The following is a 19,779-nucleotide window of genomic DNA, read 5'->3' on the forward strand; positions in this document are numbered from 1 at the left end:
CCCTCGGGGATGACCACCTGCTGGCTTAGGCCTGCTACCCAGGGGATTGGCCTAAGCTGGCAGTCAGACATCCCTCTGGCAGCCGAGAGCCCTCGGAGGATGTCCACTTACCAGCGGAGGAGCAGGCCTAAGCTGCAGTCGGACATCCTTTAGCGCTGCTGAAGGAGGGCAGGAGAGGCTCCCCACCACCACCGCTGTACTGGCAGCCGTCAGCCCTGGCTTGTGGGCTGAGAAAGAGCTCCCCTGTGGAGCACACTGACCACCAGGGGGCAGCTCCTGCATTGAGCGTCTGCCCCCTGGTGGTCAGTGTGTGTCATAGTCATTCCCAGTCGTTCTGCTGTTAGGGTCAATTTGCATATTACCCTTTTATTATATAGGACTAGAGGCCCGGTGCACGAAATTCGTGCACTGGGGGTGGGGGGAATCCCTCAGCCCGGCCTGTGCCCTCTCACAGTCTGGGACCCCTCGCTCCTTACTGCCCGCCTGCTTGCTGCTCCCTACCACTCGGCTCGCTGCTCCTCAGTGCTGCCGTGGAGGTTCCTGCCACCTCTGCTGCACTCACCAGCCATGAGCCCGGCTTCTGGATGAGCAGCACTCCCCCTGAGGGAACTCATTGTACCTCCAGGCCCTGGTTGGTGTGGATCAGTAGTTAGAGTGTCCTCCCACGCACCAAAGGGTCATGAGTTTGATTCCAGGTGAGGGCACATACACAGGTTGTGGGTTGCTTGGGCAACTGATCAATGTTTCTCTCTCTCTTTCCCTCTCCCTTCCTCTCTCTAGAATCAATGAAAAGAACATATCCTTAGAGGAGGGCTTAAAAAGAAAAAAAAATGCTGGTTTGGTTCAGTGGATAGTGCTTCTGCAGGCAGACTGAAGGGTACCAGGTTGGATTCCAATCGAAGGCACATACCTGGGTTGCCGGCTTAATCCAGGGCCCTGGTTGGGGATTCAGCAAGAGACAACCATTTGATGTCTCTCATTTTAGTTTCTTTCTCCCTCCCTTCCACTCTCTGTAAAAATAAAAAATAAAAAAATAAAAATCAATGCAAAAATGTCCTCAAGTGAGGATTAACCAAAACAAACAAACAAACACCCATTCCCAGTGTGATTATTGAAGGAGCATATGAAGTATTTGTTGAATGAACGGGAAGGGATGAGACTTTGCTTTCTAACTGTTTTAGCAACTCTGCAAACCAGAGGGTTTATTTTTATTTTTTTAAAATATATTTTATTGATTTTTACAGAGAGGAAGGTAGAGGGATAGAGAGTGAGAAACATCGATGAGAGAGAAACATCAATCAGCTGCCTCCTGCACACCCCCTACTGGGGATGTGCCCGCAACAAAGGTATATGCCCTTGACCAGAATTGAACCCGAGACCCCTCAGTCCACAGGCCGATGCTCTATCCACTGAGCCAAACTGGTTAGGGCCAGAGGGTTTATTTTTTATTTTCATTTTTATTGATTGATTATTTTAGAGAGAGGAAGGGAGCGAGAGAAACATCAGTGTGTTGTTCCACTTACTATGCTCTCTTTGGTTGCTTCTTGTCTGTGCCCTGATCAGGGATCCAACCCGCAACCTTGCTGTATCAGTAGGAGGTTCTAACCCACTGCTCAGGGTGCTGCCTGTCAGGGCCCCTCAACAAAATCCCTCTGGTGTGCCCTGGCCCCTGCTGTGGGTCGGAGCTCCTCTGCCACAGCAAAGGTTTGGGTTCCATTCTGTCAGGTTTTGGGTTTGATTCCTGGTCCAGGCTGACTGCTGCTCAGCAAGTGACGGAGGACCATTGAAGTCCATGTGCTCTAGTCATTCGGCGGGGACCCGGGGTTCCATGGCTGACTTGGCCGACTCTGATCCCTGCAACCCCCAGTCCTCCATCCAGGGCGACTTCAACTATAAAAGCTGCGTGGCCTCCAGGTAGGTCGCCCTCTCCATGGCTCACCAGGCTTGGTTTCTGCGCAGTTGCCCTGGGAGGTGGATTTCTGGGTTCCCAGGGAGAGCGCCCTCCAATCCAGACTCCCAGGGAGAGCCGGTTGGGGGCTGAGTGCTGGCTGACCTCTGCGGTCGCCCCACCAGCCCCCATCTCCCCTGCCTGTGGCCCCGCCCCTCACTTCCCGATCTCAGATCAGGGGACCACAGGCACCTCAGCACCCGGTGCCCTGGGTGCCGCCATGCCTGCGGCCCAGCCCCTCCCTTCGCGATTGCAGATCAGATGGCGGCAGGCAGGCTGCACCCTGGGCCTGCACCCGGTGCTCAGGGTGCTGCCATGCCTGCTGCCCCGCCCCTCCCTTCATGATCACATATCCAGGGGCCACAGGCACGACTGCTCCGGATGCCCTGGGTGCCGCCATGCTTGTGGCCCCACCCCTCCTTTCATGATAGCAGATCAGAGGGCTGCAGGCACAGCTGCACCCTGTGCCTTCACCCGGTGCCCTGGATGCTGCCATGCCTGCTGCTCCACCCCTCCCTTCTTCATTGCCAATCCGGGGGCTGCAGGCACTGCTGCACCGGATGCCCTGGGTGCCGCCATGCCTGTGGCCCCGCCCCTCCCTTTGTGATTGCAGATCAGAGGGCCGCAGGCAGGCTGCACCCTGGGCCTGCACCCAGTGCCCAGTAGCCAATGGAAGGGTAGCGTTCTCTCCCTTCAAGATCACAGATCTTTATTAGATAGGACTAGAGGCCCGGTGCACAAAAATTTGTGCACTCCGGGGGGAGAAGGGGTCCCTCAGCCCGGCCTGTGCCCTCTCGAAGTCTGGGACCCCTCAGGAGATAACGACCTGCTGGCTTAGGCCTGCTCCCGGGTGGCAGAGGGCACGCCCAATCCCTAGGTGCAGCCCCTGGTCGGGCTCAGAGCAGGGCCGATTGGGGAGTTGGGGCGCCGCCCCCTGTCATGCACAGAGCAGGGCAGATGGGGAGGTTGCAATGCCACCCCTAGTCACACTCAGGGTAGGGCCGATTGGGGGGTTGGGGCACCACCCCCTGTCACACTCAAGGCAGGGTCGATAGGGAAGTTGTGGCGCCACCCCCTGCCACGCACAGAGCAGGGCCGATCAGGGGGTTGGGGCGCTGCCCCCTGTCACACACAGAGCCGCAGGGCAATCAGGGGGTTTGGGGAACTCCCCCCTGTCATGCACAGAGCAGGGTCAATCAGGGTTTGGGGGAGCTCCCCCCTGTCACGCACAGAGCAGGGCCCATCAGGGGGGTTGGGGCTCCGTATCCTGTCACACACAGAGCAGGGCCCATCAGGGGGGTTGGGGCTCCGTACCCTGTCACACCCAGAGCAGGGCCTATCAGGGGGTTGAGGAGCTCCCCCCTGTCACACACAGAGCAGGGCCAATCAGAGGGTTGAGGAGCTCCCCCCTGTCATGCACAGAGCAGGGCCAATAGGGGAGTTGGGGCACCGCCCCCTGTCACACACAGAGCAGGGCCCGTGGGGGGGGGAGGGAGTTGGGGCGCCACACCCTGTCACACACAGAGCAGGGCTGATCAGGGGGTTGGGGTGCCGCCACTGTCACACTCAGGGCAGGGCCAAATGGGGAGGTTATGGCTCTACCCCGTCTCACATAGAGCAGGGCCCGTGGGGCAGGGGGGGGTTGGGGCGCCGCCCTCTATCACCCACAGAGCAGGGCCGATCAGGGGGTTGGGGCGCTGCCCCCTGTCACACACAGAGCCGCAGGGCAATCAGGGGGTTTGGGTGCTGCCCCCTGTCACGCTGATCCCGGTGCCGGGAGGCCTCGCGGCTCCGCTGATCCCGCCCGGCAGGGTCACAGATCCGGGTCCCAGACCGCAGACAGCCTTGCCTGCTGCCGCCTGCCTTCAGTATGCAAATTAGCCGCCATCTTGTTGCTTCAGGGTGGGGTCCCCACTGGGGTGCCTGGCCAGCCTGGGTGAGGAGCTGAGGGCCGTTTTCAGGCTGGCGGGCGACTGGAGCTCCAAACCTCTCCTTTTTTTCTTTTTTTTTTTTATTCTGGCATTTATTTACCTTCTATGACTGTCACTGGAGCTGAGAGCCGGCTTTCTCTCTGAGGGTCGGCTGAAAGCAGGTTTCTGGCCTTTGTTTTCTGTATTCGAAACAATGTTGCGACTCCAGCTCTGAGATCCCAGCTGACTGACAGGAGTTTTCTGGGGTTTTGTTTATCTTCTATAAATGTTACAATGTTTCCAACTGAAGCTCAGAGGCCGGCAAGGCAGGCGGGGAACGTTGGAGTCCTCTGTCACTGAAGGAAGCAAGCCTCCCTGTTCGCATCAGCTGCCTGGCTGCCGGTCGCCATCTTGGCTGACAGTTAATTTATATACTCACTGATTAGCCAATGAAAAGGGTAGCGGTCGTACGCTAATTACCATGTTTCTCTTTTATTAGTGTAGATAGAGGCCTGGTGCATGGGTGGGGTCTGGCTGGTTTGCCCTGAAGGGTGTCCTGCATAAGGGTGGGGGTCCTGCTGGGGTGCCTGGCCAGCCTGGGTGAGGGGATGATGGCTGTTTGCAGACTGGCCATGGCCCCCAGCCACCCAAGTTCCCAGTGGAGGCTGGCTGGAAGCAGGTATCTGGGATTTATTTATCGTACATAATTGAAACTTTGTTGCCTTGAGCGGAGGCCACAGCCAGCCAGGGCATGCGGGAAGCTTGGCTTCCTCCATCACCGGGGCAACCAAGCCTCCTGCTTGCTCCAGCTCTGTGGCTACCGGCAGCCATCTTGGTTGGGTTAATTTGCATATAGTCGCTCTTATCTGCTGGTGGGCATGGCTTGGGGCATAGCAGAGGTGTGGTCAATTTGCATGTTTCTCTTTTATTAGATTAGATAAGTAAAATTGTTCTAGAATTTTTGTGTTTCACATTTTGTAGCAGGTTTTGATATTAAGGATATGGCAACATATACAATGAACTAAAGAGCTTTCTATCTTTTTTCCTGGTCTAGGAATGGTTTGAGAAGCATAGAGGTAATCATGTAGTGCTTATTTCAGAATTGTAATGTTTTAGAACTTTAGGAAAACATATCAACATAACTTAGAATATCATCTGTTCCACCTTAGAGCCTTTGTGCTACAGTTGCTCCCTTTGCTTTCTTTGTTTTATTTAATTGTCTTCGAAAAATAGATGCACAAGGGAGCACATATAAGGATGATTATTGCAGCATTGTTTGTAATGCAACAATTGGAAACAACCTAATGTCCTGTGTCAAAAGGGGCCTCTACAGTATGATGTACATCCTCTGTATTTCAGAATATTATGTAACAATTAAAAACATAGACATATGCACCCAGGGAGTATGAATTGGTGTAGCACCTTCAGAAGACAATTTAACAATATCTATCAAAATTAGCAGTGTAAATACTGTTTCACTGTGCAGTTTCCCTTTTGGAAATTCATCCTACAGACATACTTTCACACATGGAAGTTCTGGTGTATAGAAGAATCAGTGGCCTCCACTGGAAATGCCCGAGGGTGGTGCAGTGACCTTAAGAGAGGGCCTGAACTTCCTCTTCCTGGAGGAGGAAGGAAAAGTGCTCTAGGGAAAGACCGACTATATAGAAGGGTAGAGGGCATTTAGGGAATACGGATCTAACATTGCTGAAAGACAGGTCTAGCCATATGCCATTATTGGGCCATTAAAATGTGGCTTTAGGTGTGCTATAATATAAATACACATTACAAAGACTGAATTCAAAAAGAATGTAAAATATTAATAATTTTAAAGTTGATTGCATGTTGAAATCATATTTTGGATATATTATTATATATTAAAATATTAAAAGTAATTAAATTGTTTCTACTTTTTTAAAATGTAGCTCCTAGAAAATTTTAAATTACCTATGTAGCTCATATTATATTTCTATTTGATGGAATTGATTTAATTTTTTCATTGATTTGAGAAAGAGAAAGAGAGAAACATCAATGAGAGAATCATTGATTGGTTGCCTCCTGCATACATCCCCACCTGGGATCAAGCCCACAACCTGGGTAGTTGCCCTGACTGGGAATCAACTGGTCACCTTTTGGTGTACAGGATGACACTCCAACCAACTGAACCACACTAGCCAGGGTCAGACAGAGTTAATTTAAAAAGGTCAGGGGCAAAGACAGAGAGGGGAATCAGGTCAGAGCAGGGCTGGGGAATTGAAGGGATGAGGCATTTTGGAAATGAGGGCCTCACTTTGGTACATTTTGGTACCAGGTGATGTATGATGTTATCTCAGTTTGATGGGCAAGGCTCCTACAACATCTGCTGAGAGCTGGGGCCCAGTATAGAACAGTAGTGTGGGTAGAGAGGTAATGTTGAGGGCCTTGTTTGTGGGGACAGGTCAGGACTTTTCCAGGTTCTCTTTTTCCCATGAAAATGCATTCCCTTCTGGTCTTAACTTGGCTGATAATACCGAAATATTCTACCCCTTTTTATATTAGAGTTCACCCTGATTAAGACCATTCCTTCTCTTAAACATGTAAAAAATGCTCAACTCACTCATAATAAGAGAAACACAAAGCAAAATCCCAGGAGATACCATTTTTCACCTAGTTGATTGGCCAAGATAAAAACAATATGCAGAAACTAGATGGACAAGGTTTGGGGAGAGTGAGAACTTAGTTAGTACAACCTTTGTGGAAGACAAATTGACAGTGTCTATCAGAACTTTAATTGTGTATATTCTTTGACTCAATTCTGTTATTTTTCCTAGAGATATACACTATGTAAAATGGTATATATTAAAGGGTATTCATCGCAATCTATAATAATAAAAGTGTAATATGCAAATCAACCGAATGACCAAACAGCAGAACAACCATCCTGACAACCTTCCTGACGACCATGCTATGACACCCACTGGCAACAGGCCAGCCAAGGCAGGTGTGATGTGATTGGTCAGGGGCCTGGCCATCACCCCATGATCACACTGCAGAGGGAGGCCAAGGCCACCGGCCAGCGGAGCAATCGATCAATTGAGGGGCTCCATGATCGCCCCAAAGAGGGAGGCCCAGGCCACGGACCCGGTGGGCTGCAGCAGGTGGGTGGGGCCTCCCTCTGCAGGGCACAATTGATCACATGATCCCCCTGCAGAGGGAGGCCCAGGCCATAGACTGGCAGCTGTGGTGGATGGGCAGCGCCTTCCTTTGCGGGGCACAATTGATCACCCCAAAGAGGGAGGCCTAGGCTACCAGCTGGCGGTGCTGCAGCGGATAGCCTGGGCCTCCCTCTGTGGGGGCAATCCATCGAGGAGCCCTGGCCAGGTGGGCAGGGCCTACCTCTTTGAGGTGATCGGTCACAGGGCTCCCGGTCTGTGAGAGGGCATAGGCCAGGCTGAGGGATCCCCTTCCCCCGAGTGTACGAATTTCGTGCACCGGGCCTCTAGTCCTATATAATAAAAGGCTAATAAGCAAATAGACCGAATGGCAGAACAACCAAACAACCAGTTGCTTTGATGTGCGCTGACCACCAGGGGGCACGCGTGGAACATGGCAGGTGTCGGCTGCTGCAGGATGGTGGAGCAGGTGAGCAGGGGTGCCAGACCAAGGCAGGGCACTGGTCACTGTCATCACCTCTGGTGGTTACTGAAAATTCTTTGCTCTCACATGCCATGGTCCCGCCCGGTGCTTGCACCTGCTGCCGGCGCCAACCCTGCTCACACCCGCTGCTGTCACCAGAGCCACCACTGGCACCCGCTGGCCGGCGCCCGGGAACTGGGCCCTGATCCGTTAAGCACAGTCAGCAGGTGTGAGCGGCGGCTGCTGGGCCCCAATCACCACTTCAGGGCTTCTCCACCTACCCATGGTCCTGAGGGGAAGAATCAGGGCAGCAGTTGCCACTCACATTCCGCCTAACGGCGCTTAACCCCAACCACTTCTGCGCCGTCAGTAGGTGCCAAGCAAGTGCTTTGGAACCACCAGCAGCAGGAGCCGGGGCAAGCCAGCAGACAGGGGACCGGGGGCCATGGTGGGAGGGGGCAGGCAGGGGCACAGAGGATGGGCCAAAACCCGCCCTGTGCCCACTGCAGCCTCGCAGCCCACAGTTCCTTTCAAGGTGCACAAATTCATGCAATGGGCCCCTAGTAGAGTTTATAAAAGAAAAATATTGAATATAACTTAAATGTCCATTAATAGAGAGTGATGAAATAAATGCTGGGTATAATTTCAATCCTATCTAATAATAGAGAAACATGGTAATTAGCCGTACCTCCGCTACACTTCCCATGGTTTAATCAGGGCGATATGCAAATTAACTGCCAGCCAAGATGGCGGCCGGCAGCCAGGCAGCTTGAAGCAAACAGGAGGCTTGCTTGCTCCAGTGACGGAGGAAGCCAACGTTCCCCGCTTGAGGCTAACGGCCTCTGAGCTTGCAGTTTGAAACATTGTTACAAATATAGAAGCTAAACAAAACCCCAGAAACCTGCTTTCAGCCAGCCGGGATCTCAGAGCTGGAGTTGAAATAGTGTTTTGATTATAGAACCCAAACAAACCAGATACCTGCTTTCAGCAGCCGAGGCCTCAGAGCTGGAGCCAAGCCTCAGAGCTAAAGCTGGCCCAGAATAAAAAAAAAAGAAAAAAAGGAGCGGTTGGGAGCTTCAGTCACCCGCCAGCCTGAAAACGGCCCTCAGCCCCTCAGCCAGACTGGCCAGGCACCCCAGTGGGGACCCCCACCCTGATCCAGGACACCCTTCAGGGCAAACCAGCCGGCCCCCACCCATGCACCAGGCCTCTATCCTATATAGTAAAAGGGTAATATGCCTCCTGGCCCCGGGATCAGCGTGACAGGGGGCAGCACCCAAACCCCCTGATCGCCCTGTGGCTCTGTGTGTGACAGGGGGCGGGGCCACAACCTCCCTATCCGCCCTGCTCTGTTCGTGACAGGGGAAGGCGCCCCAACCCCCTGATCATCCCTGCTCTGTGCCTGATAGGGGGGAGCTCCCCAACCCCCTGATCGCCCTGCGGCTCTGTGTGTGACAGGGTGCAGCGCCCTAACCCCCTGATCGGCCCTGCTCTGTGTGTGACAGGGTGTGGCGCCCCAACCCCCCCCCCACCACGGGCCCTGCTCTGTGTGTGACGGGGTAGAGCCATAACCACCCCATCGGCCCTGCCCTGAGTGTGACAGTTGCGGCGCCCCAACCCCCTGATCGGCCCTGCTCTGTGGGTGATAGAGGGCGGTGCCCCAACCCCCCTGATCCGCCCTGCTCTGTGTGTGACAGGGGGTGGTGCCCCAACCCCCTGATCGGCCCTGCTCTGTGCGTGGCAGGGGGTGGCGCCACAACCTCCCCATCGACCCTGCCTTGAGTGTGACAGAGGGCGGTGCCCCAACCCCCCAATCAGCCCTACCCTGAGCGTGACTGAGGGTGGCATCGCAACCTCCTGATCCGCCCTGCTCTGTGCATGACAGGGGGCGGCGCCCCAACTCCCCAATCGGCCCTGCTCTGAGCCCGACCAGGGGCTGCACCTAGGGATTGGGCCTGCCCTCTGCCACCTGGGAGCAGGCCTAAGCCAGCAGGTCGTTATCTCCCAAGGGTTCCCAGACTGCGAGAGGGCACAGGCCGGGCTGAGGGACCCCCCCCTCCCCCGCCCCCCGCCCCCCGGCCCAGAGTGCAAAAATTTTTGTGCAACGGGCCTCTAGTATAATTATAAAATAATAACATACCTTCAATAGCAGGCAGCCACTAAAATAATAAGGCAGATCTATATGTACAGAGAAACATCTCTAAGATATATCATTAAGTTCTTTAAAAAAGAAACAAAGTGCTCTAGCTGGTTTGGCTCAGTGGATAGAGCGTCAGCCTGTGGACTGAAGGATCCCGGGTTTGATTCCAGCCAAGGGCACATGCCTGAGTTGTGGGCTTAATCCCCGGTGGGGGATGTGCAGGAGGCAGCCGATCAATGATTCTCTCTCATCATTAATGTTTCCATCTCTCCCTCCCTTTTCCTCTCTAAAATCAATAAAAATATATATTTAAAAAAAAAGAAAAGAAAGAAACAAAGTGAGATCAGTGTATGCAGCACACTGCCATTTCTGTGGGAGGAAGACTCAATGAATTTGCTCTCTTATATATTTATAAATGTATAGATGTTATTGAAGGGTATATACACCCTTCCAAGGAGGGTATAAATGTATAGATTTTATTGAAGGGTATATATACCCTTCCAAGGAGGAGAAGTATATTATGGGAGGAAGGAGCCTTTACCTTTCATTGTGCACTATTTTGTACCTTTCAAATTAAATGATTTGCATATATTGTCAATCCAATAAAACTAAATAAAGCATTTAATGTCTTCTATTTAAGTAGGGTGCTTCTTCTTATCACAACTCTATAGTGCTTCTTTTGCCAACACTTCAAATTATATACCTTCCTTGGTCCTGCAACTCTCAGAATTATAGTATTTCCACTTATTTATTGAAGAGAAATTTTTTTGTATTTATTTGATTGCCAAGTACAGTATCTGGATTTACTAAAATTTAAGTTTTAAGGATTTTTATTTTTCCCTCTATTTTGTCCCTTTTATCATTCTTAAACCATTTATTAAGTTAATGAAAGTTTTTAAAAAACATTGAAAAATCAAAGTTCTATTATTTGACATTCTTTTGAAATATACATTTAAATTATACAGGATTGGGGGGAAAACAAAACACCTTCTGTTTATAAAAGAAAACTCTCAAGCTATTCTTTAATAGTCCCTCATTTTCTCAAAAATCAAAGACTTCTGTGTTTTTAAAATCTGAGTGAAAACTCTGTTTAAACAGGGCAGACACCATAGTCCATTAGGGCTGCTATAACAAAAACACCGTGGGCTGGGTGGCTTAAACAACAAAAGTTTATTTCTCACAGGTCTGGAAGTCCAAGACCAAGTCTAGCAGATTTGGGGTCTGGTGAAGACCCACTTTCTAGTTCATCAATGGCTGCCTCCCTGCTGTGTCCTGCATGGTGGAAGGGATGAGGGAGATTTCTGGGTCTCTTTTATAAGGGCACTAATCACATTCAGAAGGGCTCTGCCCCCAAGGCTCCACATCCTAATACCATGCATTGAGGATTAGCATTTCAAAGTAGAAATTTTGTGGGGACACAAACATTCTGCCCATAACAATAGGTACATTCCTTAAATCAGAAACAAATAGTAACTAAAGGAGAAAATGATTAAAAAAATGTACTTAATTTGCTTTACCACCCACCTTTCTGAAGCCAAATACAAAGATTAAATTTGACTCTGCAAAGTCTAGATTTAGTTGTGTGGATAACTTAATTAAATTGGAAGCGGAAAACCAAACTGATTTTAATGTGCTTATAAAAGAAAGAAAAGATGCATCATAAAGTAAATAGCCATTGGGATTGGTTAATGAAAGAAATGACTGATTTTAGTAAATGATCTAAATTCATACAAAATTTTCAAAAACTGTCACAGAGTATAATGACCAAGGTCCTTCCTTTGCAAGGTGTCCTTTGGCCTGGTCATGGTAAACCAGGAGGTCTGGAAGCCTCTGGAGAGTTGGGAGATTATCTTCTGAGGGCATTTTTTTCCAATAGGACTGGAAGTTCAGGTCAGAGTGGGATGAGTCAAGAGATCAGAAGACTGGACTGCCCGGCAGAGCCCAGTCCAAATTTTGAAGACACAGAATTGTGAGCTAAATGAAATGGTTGTTGTATTAAGCTACTAAGTTTTGGGTGTTCTGTTATGCAGCAGTACGTGTGACAACTCCCCATCAGCAGGGCATGATATATCTCACTTTCCCACCAACACTTGGCAGTATCAAGCTTTCTAATTTTTACCCATCTTACAGGTAGGTATATAGGCATACTAGCAAATGATATCTTAAGTTGGATTTCTTTAAGATTATAAACAAAATTGAGTATCTTTTTATATGCTTGGTGGACTTTGGGCTTCCTCTTCTTAAAGTTGCTGCCTTTTTCTTGATATATTCTATGTTAATACCTTTCCATTTTAGGTACTACAATATCTTCTACTACCCTCTAATCTATGGTCTTTGCCCATGATGGTCTTTGTTGAATAAAACTCCTGAATTTTTTATGTAATTGAATGTATCAAATTTTTGCCTTATGGTTTGTGTTTGTAAAGTTTTTTTAAAAATATATTTTATTGATTTTTTTTTTACAGAGAGGAAGGGAGAGGGATAGAAACATCGATGAGAGAGAAACATCAATCAGCTGCCTCCTGCACACCCCCTATTGGGGATGCGCCCGCAACCAAGGTACATGCCCTTGATCAGAATCGAACCTGGGACCCTTCAGTCCGCAGGCCGACGCTCTATCCACTGAGCCAAACCGGCCAGGGCGTGTTTGTAAAGTTTTATTTAAGAAACGCTTTCCAACTCCTAAGGTCACAAAGACACCTTATTACAATTTCTTCTGTCTTCCTTAGAGTTCTTAGACCATTAGATCTTTCATTCATTCTGATAGTTTGGAAAGTGCATTTTCAAAAGGGCATTTTCCCACCAAGTGGTCATGATCCCATGGCCTTGCTTTGGCACATGGTGTTAGATAGGGGTCAGGTTTTCTTTTTCTTCACAGTGAGTCAGTGTATCATCTATTGCACAATTTGTCCTTTTCTCCATTGATTTGTGATGACACCTTTGTTGTGTATCAAGTTCCCTTGTGCAAATGGCACTATGCTAGAGATCTTTCTTCTATCCAATTGGCAAATCTGTCTAAGGAGCTTATTGTCTAAACAGAAAAATGACAATACAGTGAGTGAAGACCTACATGGAACTAAGTATAAAGTACAGGCATAGTCCAAAGGAGTGAGAGACCAATTTACCTGGGATGCCTATCCAGGAACAGAATTGGTGGATTTGTGGGGCAGGAATGAGAGGGGGTTCGGGTAAGAGTGGGCTGTGTCAGAGGAAGAACCTGGAGTTGGGTCTTGTATTTTGCACAAGAATTAGGGAAGGCACCTGGGAGGAAAAGCATTCAAGTTGAGAGGATGTTTGAGTTAAGGGACAGAGCTGGGAAACAGGCTCCAGTGGGGGACTGGAACATTGATGTGGCTGCAGCACGGGGTTGTAAGGCCAGGAGAGGCAGATGATGAGGCTGTAAAAGAAGGCATTTTTCTTGCTTTCCCAAAAAGGTGAAAGAAAAGAGAGTCTCTTTTTTTATGTGAAGTGATGTGATATGTACCCAAGTTAAAGTTTGCAAAAACTTCTTTGTGAGTAATTAACCAATGTATGTAGATATAGAAAAAAATTAATGTGTGAATGTTAGAAATAGGCCTTTGAAATTATTGTTTATTGGAGAGGATTTAAAAATGTAGTTTGTTGAATAAACATTATATTCAAAAAGACTAAAGGGTATACAGTAAAAAGGAAGTTTCCTCCCACCTCTGATCCCCAGAATTTTAAATTTCCTTCCCCAGTGGCAAGCACAGTGGTCAGTTTCATATTGCATAAATAAACATAAATCTTATATTAGTTACCTACTGCTGTGCAACAAATTGCCCCAAAACTTAGTGGTTTAAAACAACAAATATTTATTTATTATTTATTTATTTAAATATATTTTATTGATTTTTTACAGAGAGGAAGGGAGAGGGAGAGAGAGTTAGAAACATCGATGAGAGGGAAACATCGATCAGCTGCCTCCTGCACACCTCCCACTGGGGATGTGCCAGCAACCAAGGTACATGCCCTTGACGGGAATCGAACCTGGGACCTTTCAATCCACAGGCCGACGCTCTATCCACTGAGCCAAACTGTTTAGGGCAAAACAACAAATATTTATTGTCACACATTTTCTGTGGTCAGAAATCCAGCGGCTTAACTGAGCCCTCTGGCTCAGGATCTCTCATAAGTCATGGTCAGTTGTTGGCTGGGGCTGCAGTCACCTCACAACTCCACTTAGGAGGATCTGCTTTCAGGTGCACTTAAGGGGTATTGGAAGATTTAGTTTCTCACAGGCTGTTGGGCTGAGGGCCTCATTTCTTTAACTGGCTTTTGGCCTGAGGCCTCCTTCAGTTTCTTGCCACATGGGCCTCTCCACTGGGCACCTCGCAGCATGGTAACTGATGTCATCAGAATAAACAGGCGAGAAGAGCTAGAAAAGTAAGGGAAGAAAAGAAGCCAATGTTTTTTATAACCAAATCTCAGAAGTGACATCTCACCTTTGCTGCAATTTTTTTAAATATATTTTTTATTGATTTTTTACAGAGAGGAAGGGAGAGGGATAGATAGTTAGAAACATCGATGAGAGAGAAACACTGATCAGCTGCCTCCTGCACATCCCCTACTAGGGATGTGCCTGCAACCAAGGTACATGCCCTTGACCAGAATCGAACCTGGGACCCTTTAGTCCGCAGGCCGACACTCTATCCACTGAGCCAAACCAGTTAGGGCTTTGCTGCAATTTTTTAATGAGAAGGCACATCACTAGATTGAGCACACACTCAAGGAGGGATTACATAGGGCATGGTTACCAGGGCTGAGAGATCATTGGGAGCCACCTTAGAAGATGCCTAACACAGTGTATGCTGTATTTCTACCTCTAGGTACCTTTTTTTTTTAAGCTCAAATATTCACACCTTGCTTTTGTCATGCAGCAGTGTTTGTTTTGTAAGTCTGTACATAAAGATCTCTCTCATTCCCCCAGCAGTGGCAGGGCTTTTCAGCCCTGCTTCCACACTGAGCATTCTTTGGATGGGCCATACGCTGGTAAATAGTACCTTCTGATGGACTTTTTTTGTGTGTTAATCCTCACTGGAGGATATCTTTCCCATTGATTTTTAGAAAGTGTGGAAAGGAGGGGGAAAGACAGAGAGAGAGAGGAACATCAATGTGAGAGAGACATATAGATTGGTTGCCTCTCACACATGCCCTGACTGGGGCTGGGGATCCAAAGCCTGCGTGCCTTTGACTGGAACCAAACCAGAGACCCTCAGTCCGTGGGCTAATGTTCTAACCACTGAGCAACTGGCCAGCACGGTTAGGGCATTTTTGATCTTTTGCTGCAATGACTTGCTGTACATGTTCCTTATTGGTGTGAGAATGCATCTGGAAGGCAAATCCTTACAGAGTTGCTGATCAAAGGGTAGGTGCACTTCACATTTTGATAACTGGCTGAATTGCCTTCCAAGGGAGGTTGCACCAACTTATTTTCCAACCCCAAAGTGTAAGCTTTGTCTAATTCACCACACCACCTTCAGACATTGTTTTCACAAGTTTTGATGAAAAAGGAAAAGAGAAATGAGAAAAACTGAAAACAGAAATTTAATAAATAGCACAAATTGGGATAAGAGTCTACTATTTGCTAATTTGATCTGGATTTACCAGGGTATTTTCCTAGTGTAATATACAGATGAGATCAGGCCCCAGTGTACCTGGAGACCTGCTGTGGCTCCTGTCACTGTTATCTCAGAGAGTATTTCCCTTCTGAGGCATGTGGTTCTCTAAGAGCTTTCAACAGCTCATCAGATTCCAACTTCTTCTGGAGGAGATGACACAAATATCAAACGAAGTTTACACTGATTTACTTTGGAAATTATAGCTTTGGTAATTTTTGTCTTTTCTACTGATACTTCAAGCATTAGAAAGACAAAGACAGTCTTCGTAAAGTCATACCGTTTCCTGCTTCAACAGTGCTTGCACCAACGGGAGCTCAACCCCCAGCCAGCCACCACAATCCAGCCTCACCATTTCCTCACAGCACCCTTGGATGCCACAAGCCCCCGGGTGTAAGGACCGTGACCTCCTTGCAGGTGCACCAGAACTGCCACCAAGACTCACAGATCAACCTGCAGCTCCTATGTCTACTTGTCCAGGTCTTACTGCTTTGACCGTGACGATATGGCTTTTCTGAAGACCTTTGCCAAATATTTCCTTCACCAATTTCATGGGGAATATGTGAGAAATTGATGAAGCCGCAGGGCCATTGATGTGGTGAACCTTCCTTCAGGCTCTCAGGAAACCAGGCCCCAGGACTGGAAAAGGGGCTGGATGCCATGGGGTGTGCGTTACAATAAATCAAATAGAATAGAGAGACAGTGTTGGGGTAAAAGCAGTCTTAGAGCCCAGGGATAGCTCTCCTTCAACTCCCCTCACAACTCTGGAAAATTTTCTATAATCAATTAGCTCCTGCCTGTGTATTTTCACTGAAATACTTATTTCATGAAGGTAGATTGTTCCACTGTTAAACAGTGTAGAGGTTAAAAGTTATTTTGGAATGAGAGAAATCTTTGCTCTGTGTCTGCATCCAGTGCTCCCTCCCCTGTCCAAACGCAGGGAAGTCTTTGTTCTCAGAAACAGCTCCCAGAGCCTCCTCCAAGCTGCCCTCCTCCAGGCTGCCCTCCTCCAGGCTGCCCTTCCCCAGGCTGCCCTCCCCCAAGCTGCCTTCTCCCAGGTTGCACACTTTACTCTGCGTTATTCCTTCTTCCCAGGAATTGATTTTCTGCTGAACCCCACAGGACAGGCAGTGACTTTTAGGGCCATTGGCTGAGAGTTTGCATGACAAAGAGCTGCTGTGATTTAAAAAATGCTATGACGACGTTCACAGCAGCACAATTCACAATAGCCAAGAGCTGGAAGCAACCCAAATGTTCCACGCATGAACAGATAAAAAAAATTGTGACATAAACATAGACTGGAATATTATTTAACCTTAAAAAAGAAGGAAATTCTACACATGCTACATCACAGATGAAGCTTGAGGTCATTATGCTAAGTGAAATAAGCCAGTCACAAAGGGACAAATACTGTATGATTACACTTATATGAGATATATAGAGTAATTAAATTTATAGAGACAGAAAGTTAGAATGGTTTCCTGGGGCAGTGGGCAAGGATGAGGGTGAGAATGGGGAGTTAGTGTTTGAGGGGAACAGAGTCTTTTTTTTTAAAAATATATTTTATTGATTTTTTACAGAGAGGAAGGGAGAGAGACAGAGAGTCAGAAACATCGATGAGAGAGAAACATTGATCAGCCGCCTCCTGCACATCCCCCACTGGGGATGTGCCCGCAACTCAGATACATGCCCTTGACCGGAATCGAACCCGGGACCTTTCAGTCCGCAGGCCAACACTCTATCCATGGAGCCAAACCGGTTTTGGCGTGGAACAGAGTCTTTTTGTTTGTTTGTTTTTAAAGTCTTTATTGTCGAATTATTACATATGTCCTCCTTTTTTCCCCATTGACCCCTTCTAGCCTGCACCCACTCTGCACCCCAGGCCTCACCACCCTATTGTTTGCTTAATCTCTTCCACCAACCCACTCACCCATGCCTTCGCCCTGAGATTCGACAGTGAGAACAGAGTTTTAGTTTGGGGAAGATGAAAAGGTTCTGGAGATGGATGGTGGTGATGATTGCACAACAATGTGTGTGTACTTAACCCACTAAACTGAACATTTACAAATTATTAAAATGGAAAATTAAATTGTGTGTGTATTCGAGACCCATTACTCATATACTATACAGTTAGTTTTGGCTCACATTCCCTGTCCCCAAAATCTTCATTCATCCTGGTAAGTCTCTGGGAGCCACTTCCCTGGGCTCAGATGATTAGACCAAGAACAAGCATCTAACCTGAGCTGGATTATTCAGAATCCATAGCTGCGATTTTGGAATTCAGTTTCAGGAACTTCTTGTTAGTTTCTGTGTGGGGTGAGACAGAATGTGTTTCATATAGGTGGGAGCTGCACAGTTGCCATCTCCACAATGATTTATTTTTTATTTCACCAATGTTTACTGTTCACCTGTTGTGTGCCAGGCATGCTAATATGTGCTGGGATTCAGCCCCGTCCCTGCCTTCCTGAAGAAGCAAAGCAAGCCTGGTGCAAAGGTATTATCTCTAATTTTATCTATAATATTTCTATTATCTCAAATATTTTGTGGACTGTTCTCCCCTAAGTGAACATCATAGTATACCTCCTTTTATTCATATTTAACTTCCCCTTCTAAATTATTTTTAGCACATTTTTCAGCACCAGCACTAGCACAATCAATGTATTGGTTGACAATGACAGGGTATTAGATTTAATTGTAATAATAAATGTGACAAGAGCACCAAGATCATTCATAGAAGCTCCGTGTGTATTCACTGGACACCAATAAAGGATGGTGGGTGTTTTTGCTTACCAGTGGCAGCAGCACCACCACGTGGCAAAATAATAAACGACATTTGCAGTCCCTGGAGCCTGCCTGCATAGAAATTACACAATTAGTTTTTTTTTTTTTAATGTGAAGATCTAATTGGCTTTTTAAAGTGATTCATGAATTGGGCTACATCTCATTTGGCAACTAAAAGGGCACTCCCAAAAATTACATAATTCTTGGGGGGAAAATTTTTATTAGGGGGTTGAGAAATGCACATTATTTCCAAATTTGTACAGAAGAGAGACTTTAAATATGTTTAAAATTAGCAAAATTTTCATTTTCTTAAAATGAGACAATACAGTGCCAAGGTTTCCATCCTGCTCTCTGAGCAGTCTCTAGTGACTCTTAGAGTCAGCCCCAGTGGGAGACTCTTGTGAGCAGAACACACCCCTCAACGGTTCTGCAGCCTCCTTTATGCAGCATCCTGACTCTTCCTAAGCAGTACCAATCTTTTGTGCTCCCAAAACCTGCCTTTGATGTAGGATTTATTCATCAACAAATATTTATTGAGTGCCTTCATGGTGCTTACTCTGCTCTAGACTTTGCAGATACAGCAGTAATCAAATTGAACTAAAATTTGTCTTCACTGCTTACTCTCTGATTGTGACACATTTGTTTCCTTTATACCTTGGAAGTCAACAGAGACCTGTTTCATTCCACCTTCACTGGAACTACACCATCTACCCACTGAACTCCTCAGGAATAATTTCAGAACTCAGCTAATTTGAAATGATTGTATTTATTAGGACCATCCACATATCAGTTTTATTGTGGGATCAAAGCTATGCCTGTCAGCCAGGGACAAAATACAGAAGTAGAAAGTTCATTTTAGATCCTGTGGCCAGTAAATAATAGCCCTTCAAAGAGGTCCACATCAGCCCTAGCCGGTTTGGCTCAGTGTATAGAGCGTTAGCGTGTGGACTCAAGGGTCCTGGGTTCGATTCCGGTCAAGGGCACATGCCCAGGTTGCAGGCTCGGTCCTCAGTAGAGGGCGTGCAGGAGGCAGCCAATCAATGATTCCCTCTATTGTTGATGTTTCTATCTCTCTCTTCCTCTCCCTTCCTCTCTGATATCAATAAAAATATATTTAAAAAAAACTAAAAAAAAAACCAGAGGTCCACATCTTAATCCCCAGAACATGTTAATTTAAATGGCAAAGGGACTATGTGGGTGTGATAAAATTAAAAGTCTTGAGATGGGGAGATTATTCTGAATTGTCCTGGTGAACCCAATGTAATCACAGGGTCCTTTCTAAGAAGAGGGAGTAGAGTTAGAGTCAGAGAGCAGACAAAAGGATGAAGCAGAGTCAGAGAAGAGAGGAGATGCTATGTTGCTGGCTCTGAGATGAAGAAGGGGACTACGAGCCAGTGAACTCGAGAAGCTGAAAAAGGCATGGAAATGGATTCTCCTCTAGAGCCTTCAAAATAAACAGGCCTGCCTGCACATTTGGACCTCTGACCTCCAGAACTAAGTCAATTTGTAATGTACATAAATCCTATATAATAAAAGCCTAATATGCTAAGTGTCTGGTCAACCATTCAACCAAAGCATAATCCTATATAATAAAGAGGTAATATGCAAATTGACCATCACTCCAACACATAAGATAGCTGCCCCCATGTGGGCACAAGATGGCCTGCAGGGGAGGGCAGTTGTGGGGGACCGGGCTTGCAGGGGAGGGCAGTTGTAGGGAACCGGGCCGGCCGGGGAGGGCAGTTGGGA

General features: G+C 47.5%; 1 protein-coding gene across 4 annotated transcripts in view; it reads right to left on the reverse strand.

The window, feature by feature from the left end:
• Positions 1–19,779, reverse strand: part of PAQR9 (progestin and adipoQ receptor family member 9) — a 55,917-nt gene that overhangs the window by 25,014 nt on the left and 11,124 nt on the right. Inside the window, exon 3 of one of the 4 annotated variants that reach the window (XR_001347556.2) lies at positions 13,672–14,009. The exons of 2 other annotated variants lie outside the window; for them this stretch is intronic. The gene's annotated coding sequence lies outside the window, so the exon portion shown is untranslated. Of the gene's footprint in view, positions 1–13,671; positions 14,010–17,040; positions 17,557–19,779 lie in introns of those variants that run through there. One more of the 4 variants, XR_002828497.1, reaches the window with a different exon arrangement.

This window comes from Myotis lucifugus, unplaced genomic scaffold (assembly GCF_000147115.1).
Source record: "Myotis lucifugus unplaced genomic scaffold, Myoluc2.0 scaffold_21, whole genome shotgun sequence".
Classification (NCBI taxonomy): domain Eukaryota; kingdom Metazoa; phylum Chordata; class Mammalia; order Chiroptera; family Vespertilionidae; genus Myotis; species Myotis lucifugus.